This window comes from Podarcis gaigeae, assembly GCF_964106915.1.
Source record: "Podarcis gaigeae genome assembly, chromosome: 9".
NCBI classification, from domain to species: Eukaryota; Metazoa; Chordata; class Lepidosauria; order Squamata; family Lacertidae; genus Podarcis; species Podarcis gaigeae.
The window spans coordinates 58190896-58198249 of NC_139685.1; the positions used below are offsets into that span (position 1 = coordinate 58190896).

A 7354-nucleotide genomic window follows, 5' to 3' on the forward strand; every position below is an offset into this window, starting at 1 on the left:
TGAATGCTGGACACCATTTTGTTGCACATGCTGCTGCAGGCTTTGCAGTGCAAAGCCAGGCTGGGGAGCCATCTTAAGTTGAGGCTGCATAGGCCTTGTGGTTCATGTGATTCAGATTCTATTCAGTTGAACCTCTGGTTACAAAGTTGGTTGGACAGTGTTCTCGAAGCTACCAGCATGAGTTTGACCAGATTGCAGGAGGACAGGAAGACTGGAGTGCCTGGAAAAGGTGAGCCTGCAGGTCCCTTATTTTGGCTGCTGATCCCTTATTTTCAAGGCTGCTGGTCCTTTATTTTCAAATCTGTAAGTTGACAGCTATGGTCCCCAAAAGAGTGGGGCTCTAAGCTGTAGCTTGTTTAGCTTATATGTAGATCCAGCACTGGGAGAGGTGGTCCTTGAGGTATTGCAATCCTGAGGCATTTAAGGCTTTATACTTCAAAACCAGCACTTTGAATTGGCCCCAGATACTGATTGGCAGCCAATACAGTCGGGCCAGGATTGGTGTTATGTTCTCAAACTGGTGAGCAACCTGACTGCTGAATTTTGCAGCAGCTGAAGTTTCTGAACTGTCAGCAGAAACAGCTCCACATATAACATGTTGCAGTAATCTAACCTAGATGTTACCAGAGCAAAGACAACAGGCTTTAGGGTTCCAGACAGGGGTACAGCTGGGTCACCAGCCCACCACCTGAGCTTCAAGCAACAGCAATGGACCCTCAAGCTGCATACCTGTTCCTTACGGCATCTTACAGAGTAAAAGAAAACTCTACAGTGCCCTGAAAAGTGCCAGTTACACTGCTGAAACAATACAGGCAACATCAATATGCTCCTGCCATCAAGGAGCTTGAAGTGTGAAACAGATCATGGGGAAATGACAGAGGGTGAGAGGGAAAGGCGGCGAGGGACGACTGTGACTAAGTGCCTTCCTTAAGGCTTGGTTAGATTGGAAATGAAGATTAAGAGACCACATCCAGCTTGTGAAAATCCTATTTGCAATTCTGCTGCAAAATATAATAACAGATGCATACCAAACATCAACCCTGATTCATCAATAACGACTACATGAGCCACAGGTTCCCTTTGGTGTGCTTTCCTCTTTGTATGCTTTGCAATAGCAGCCCATTGATCTAGATGTAGGGGATCATTCACAATTAATGCATTTCATTAGCATGGGCAATGCCTTAATTCCAGTAAACCAGAGCTCTAAGTGCCAAAATATGGGAGATACAACCAACTCTGATGGGGTTTTTCCTCCCTTTCAACTTGAAAGCAGCTGCAGGAGGCTCTGGTTTCAATCAAAGCAGCAGCACTGTGGATGAGAATATTTAATTCCTCCTCCTTTAAAGTAAAGCAAATCTTGAGCAATATGGCAACCTGCCTCTGTCAAAGAAAATCAACAAAAAATGTCGGACTTTTGAAATGATGGTTGTTCTTGAATGGCTGCACCAAACCCACACATCTACAGCATAGAGGTCTTATTCTGCATGCAATAACACAGATATTGGCAGGACAATTTTATGTAAGATCAAAGAAGCACAAATTCAGAATATATATATATATATATATATATATATATATATATATATATGCTTTCGTAGATTTTCACGGGTACAGGAATGCAGGTTTTGGTGTCCTCGGGTGTCTTCCCGTGTAAAAGTTGGGGTGTCTAGGCGACGTTTCGACGAGGTCTCACTCGTCATCTTCCTTGACGTCCTAATCTACAAAAAACCTGATGGCTCCCTAGGACACACTATCTACCAGAAAAAAACACACACCAACCGCTACTTACATGCACAATCACACCACCACCCTGCACAAATAAACTCCGTAGCCAAGACTCTCATCTCCAGAACCAAACGCCTGGCTGACAAAGACCACTTGACAACTGAGTTACAGAATCTCTCAAATGTGTTAATTGCCAATGGATACCAGCAAAACAGGATTACGAAGCTAATCCAAAAGGAAACACCCCCCAAAAACCAAGACACAGAAGAAAACAATGGCATGGCCCTCCTTCCTTATATCAAGGGCACTACAGATAAAATTAGCAAAATCCTCCATAAACACAATATCAAAACAGCCTTTTGCACCAACCAAAAAATAGCCAATATCCTCAGAAACCCCAAGGATAAAATCCAGTTGGAAAACCAAGGGATCTATGAAATACCCTGCAAAGTCTGCCCAGCCACGTACATTGGACAAACAAACAGACGAATAAATGCACGTATCGCAGAACACAAGAATGCCGTCAAAAAAGAAGAAAAAACTTCCTCTCTTTTCCAACACATGAAAGAAACAGGACACGAAATTAATTTTGCAGATTCCAAATTGCTCTTTAACACGGAACATCACCACAAGAGAATAATCATGGAAGCCATCGAGATAGAGAAACACCCTCACAACATGAACAAGCGTGACGACACATCCCGCTTGCCAGACATCTGGAAATTAGCCCTCCCCACAAAAACTGACACCAGATCCAGAGGCACACAGAACGCCAACACCAATCAACCACACCAGACCCAAACCCAGACCCTCTCCACAGATGAATTACTGACACCATCCAGTAGCCAATCCATGGTGGCACCTCCGGATGCTGCACCCCCCTGCAATCCCTACACAGATCTGGCTGACACAAGCCACAAAACCACAGCTCGCCCCTATACACGAAGCCAAGCCAAAGCACAACTAAGTGCAATACAGCCATCTTCTCAGGAAAACTCTTCACAAAGTTCAAGAGGTCAAGACACAAAGACTTTAGCAACTAATCCACACCCAATGACCCACCTAAGTGGTACTCAGGATATCACTCAAGAAATCACTCAAGGTATCTCTCAAGTAATTAAGGAACAAAAGAAGAAAAGGCACACTAGCCTGGGAACTTCCTCTCTGCCCAGAACATTGGAGGCTAGACACCACACCCCCTCTACAGTATTTATAGGAACTCAAACATTGAGATCCCGCTCTGTTCCAGTAACAAGAAGCCGAAAGCACCAGCCTGAAGATGACGAGTGAGACCTCGTCGAAACGTCGCCTAGACACCCCAACTTTTACATGGGAAGACACCCGAGGACACCAAAACCTGCATATATATATATATATATATATATGCACATTTTTTTTAAAAAAAGCATGCATTTAATAAATTGTGTCTTTCTTGCCTCCACTGCCACATTAGTTTGTTGTGGCAACATTTGGAATGGAATATAGTCAAGGCTTAGCTGTGAACATCTGCAGGCATCACAATTTACAATACCCCAAATGTAGGAGGGGGCGGAGTTCTGCAATCAAAACCACAGCCATAATCATACAATCCAACCAAAGTGAAGTCCCGTTGATTTCAGTGGGAGAGAGTTCAGCATGAGTCTAATTCTTCCACTGAAGTTAATTGGACTTGAAAGTGCTTTAATTTTTGTCTGGATAGTATTTTGCAGAATTTGCTTCACGGGTAAAGTATCGATGCTGATATATGCAAGTCATATGCCAATCTATATCCAAAGCTGAATTTTACATGGCAATCAGGCTATTCTTGACCAGCATACTAATGGTTTGTTTCGGTGCCCTACGTTGATGGCAAGGCTTCCACTTCTTGTCATCAGTTGAGAGGGAGCCCTAAGAGCTCTACAAATGCGTTATTCTCTTCTGAGCAACAGCTGCGCTGCCTATCAGCCCCCTGCAGAACAGTAGCCTCCTCTTTGCTTCCCAACAGCATTTCCACATGGGGAAGAGTCTTTGAGTGCCTTCTCTAACCTTTCCGCCTTCGGTCACAGCGGGGTGATTCTCTAGCTTAGTCAGCCGTATGGAGGAGGACAAAGTGGGCGAGTGAGTCTATGTCATAGCAGAATTCTGTCAAAACTAATGAGTGATGCATTAATACATCATTATAATTGGCTGCAATTCAGCGTTTAAGATCCTAATTGTGGTCCAAGTGTCTGGTCCGCTTTCTCTGGCAGATAAACTATTTCTCCAGAAATCATGCCTATCTGCTTCTGACTCAAATTAGCTTTGCTTTTCAATAGGAGCCCATTCAGATAGATAGCAAATAAGTCATGTGTTACCACGGTTGGCCTAGAAAATGTCAAAAAGAAAGGTCTTTATATTTATTGGTTGTTTAAAAAATGTTTGGAAGGCTTTCAAGCCATACATGTTCTTCATCAAGGATTTGATATTCAGAGAAAAAACTAAAAGGACCTCAAGATGGATGTTAATTTCCCACATCTAGGTTCGGTGGCTTCATAAAATAAGATCACCAAGTTTTGTATGGCAGGTGGTCTGCCCAGATAATAATTGGTGGAGGTCTCAGGTATTTTTAGGAAACATACTGCAAATAAATTATAGTGATTTTTTTTGGGAGGGGTCAGATTTTTAATTCCATTGGGGCAGCACAGAACCTGTTTAAGGCAGGGAACCATTAACATTGGATTTTTACTCATTGAGATGCAAACGTTTTTGTGCCGGTAATTAAAATGATTCAATGAAAATTGATCATTTAGCTTTCCCCTGACAGACCAGAGAAACTTATTGACATATGCATGAAAGAGCCTTATCATGCCATCAGTGTTTCAAGTTTATTTATGTTTCAGGCATTCGTCCTCACTGGATTAACAACTGCATGGAGGAAGAGAATGGGGCCATATCCACTGTCTCCTCCCATACATTTGAGGCCCCACCCCTTTCCTCCATGCGTTGGAAAGCACATCTGTAGAGGAGGCCAAGCATCAAAATAACACACACACCCCACTACCGCTTTTTTAAAAATTGCCTAGAAATATGGGAGGGTTGGGTGGGGGAAAGGAAATGATAGATCCTTTGGAATCTGGGACTCAATATGACTAGATAGGAAAGTTAGTCCTGTTGGGGAAAATGTCCTTTCAGATTCTTCCACTGAGTGCTGATTTCACAAATAAGAGAATGAGTTCTCTGCAAAATAATGTTCACCTATAGATGAGCCCCAAAATACTTCTTCCCTCCCTCGCACCTTGTCTGAAACTCTCCCAAGAGAAAATATTATTTCTGCAGACCTACAGAATCAGAGATTGCCACCTCTAGTGTACAGCTGCCATCTGCTGGGCACATGGCTTGCTACATTCACTATCTGTCTCTAGCTGTCCCTGTTTGTAGCAATCACCCAGTCTTCATTCCCTTTGGCTGTCCTCATGGGTAGACAGAGGTTGCTAAGAAATATATGAATTTATACATACCGACATTTATATCATAGGAACATAGGAAAGTGCTTTATACTGAGTCAGACCATTAGACCATCTAGCTTAGTATTATCTATGCCAAGTCCTCATCTGCACTATACATTTAAAGCAGTGTCATCCTGTTAGTATTTCATGCCTCCGATGCTGCAGATGAGATTGTTGTAAATCACATGCCTGTCTGAAAAGAGCTTGAGAAACGGAACACAGTTTTATTTCTTCCGCGGTAATGTACTTTCACTTTTACTTGTTCTTTTTGTGGTCTCAGAGCAGGAGAGAAGGGTCGCCATTATGCCTTTGTCTGTACATAGTGTGTAAATAAATAGTAGATTTCTTGCTGTGTTTTGCCAGATTAAGTGTGCATATACTAGCTGGTATGTGTCGCTGAGCGCACTGGAGAAGAGGGGAAATGCCTTTTCCAGGGCTGTGCATACTGGAGGACACTCAGAGTTTGAGGGGGCTTGCAGGCACCCCTAGGGCATTTTTCCAACACATCCCCCTTTGGCTTCTCCCAAAAAATCCCGAGAACTGTAGTCAGTTAAGGGCGTTGAGAGTTGTTAGGAAACCCTATAAAGTGGTACCTCGGGTTACATACGCTTCAGGTTACAGACTCCGCTAACCCAGAAATAGTACCTCGGGTTAAGAACTTTGCTTCAGGATGAGAACAGAAATTGTGCTCCGGCGGCAGCAGCAGGAGGCCCCATTAGCTAAAGTGGTGCTTCAGGTTAAGCACACTTTCAGGTTAAGAACGGACTTCCGGAACGAATTAAGTACTTACCGGTAACCTGAGGTACCACTGTATTCCTCTCACAAAGCTAAAACCTCGAGAGTTTCCTAGGGAAAGGGGTTGAATGTTAAACCATCATGATAATTGAAGCTTATGAGTAGTAGAGCATTACATGGGTTCGAGCCCCACGTAGGGCAAAAAGATTCCTGCATCCCAGGGGGTTGGACTAGAGGATTCTTGTGGTCCCTTCCAAATCTACAATTATATGATTCTATTATTCTTTTACATCTCGCCACCCTTCTGCAGAGTGTCTAGCCCAATGGTGACACAAACATACATGCCAAGCACATTCCTAAACATCACTTACCAAAGAGTAAGCCCATTGAACACAATGGGAGTAGTTTCTGAAAAAACACCGTGAACCTTTTCAGCAGGGAGGTCTTGCTTGTGCTTTCATTCTCTTCTACACATAGAAGTTTTACAATCATACCTGATGGTAGTGTTCACATACATGCCACCTTTCTATTTTATATATTCTGCTATTTTTCTCCTCCTGCACTCATGGATGAGGCATGCTGGTTGCACCAGGTTAACTTAGTTGTAGGTAATTCTGTTGGGATTTAGGACAATTCCTTTTATCCACCATTGAGCCCATACAAGCTGCATGCTCTTTGTAATGAATCCAATTATCCAATCTAGTAGCTAATTAATTAACCTCCTTGTTAAACACGGGAGAGGATTTCCAATAGTGCCATTCCCAAGTACCAATTAAAAGCCTTTTAGACTCATAGGCAAATAATTGTGCCTCTGTTGAGGGTTTTCAGGCTCTTCCAAGCAAGTGTCTTAGCGCCTGAAGGAAATGCAATCAAATGATATTACTCAGCAGCTACAGAGGATACAAAGGTCTTGCCCGCAGTTAGCACTTAGAAGATTACACTTCCCCATTAGTTCATCAGATGAACCAGGTTGTGTGGCTAGTATAGAGTATTTTTGTTTACAAATTGACATCTATTTCTTTATGAGGAATGTAGAATTCATGTAGCATGAACTGACCTTGTCCTAAAACGTGGTTTGCAAGATGGCCTACCCAGGAATGTATTTAAATGAGAACAAGAAGAGTTTGGATTTGATATCCCGCTTTATCACTACCCAAAGGAGTCTCAAAGCGGCCAACAATCTCCTTTCCCTCCTTCCTCCACAACAAGCACTCTGTGAGGTAAGTGAAGCTGAGAGACTTCCGAGGTATGACTAGCCCAAGGTCACCCAGCAGCTGCAGGTGGAGGAGCGGAGACGCGAACCTGGTTCCCCAGATTACAAGTCTATCACTCTTGTTGTTGTTGTTGTTGTTGTTGTTATTGATGTTGTTGTTGTTAATACTACACTTGTCTGACTGGGTCGCCCCATCTACTCTAGGCAGCTTCCAACA

The 7354-nt window shown here is 43.1% G+C and overlaps 1 long non-coding RNA gene across 1 annotated transcript in view; it reads right to left on the bottom strand.

Annotated features, from left to right (window-relative positions):
* LOC310852910 overlaps window positions 1-7354 on the bottom strand; it is a 490613-nt gene that overhangs the window by 418551 nt on the left and 64708 nt on the right. The window lies entirely within an intron of this gene.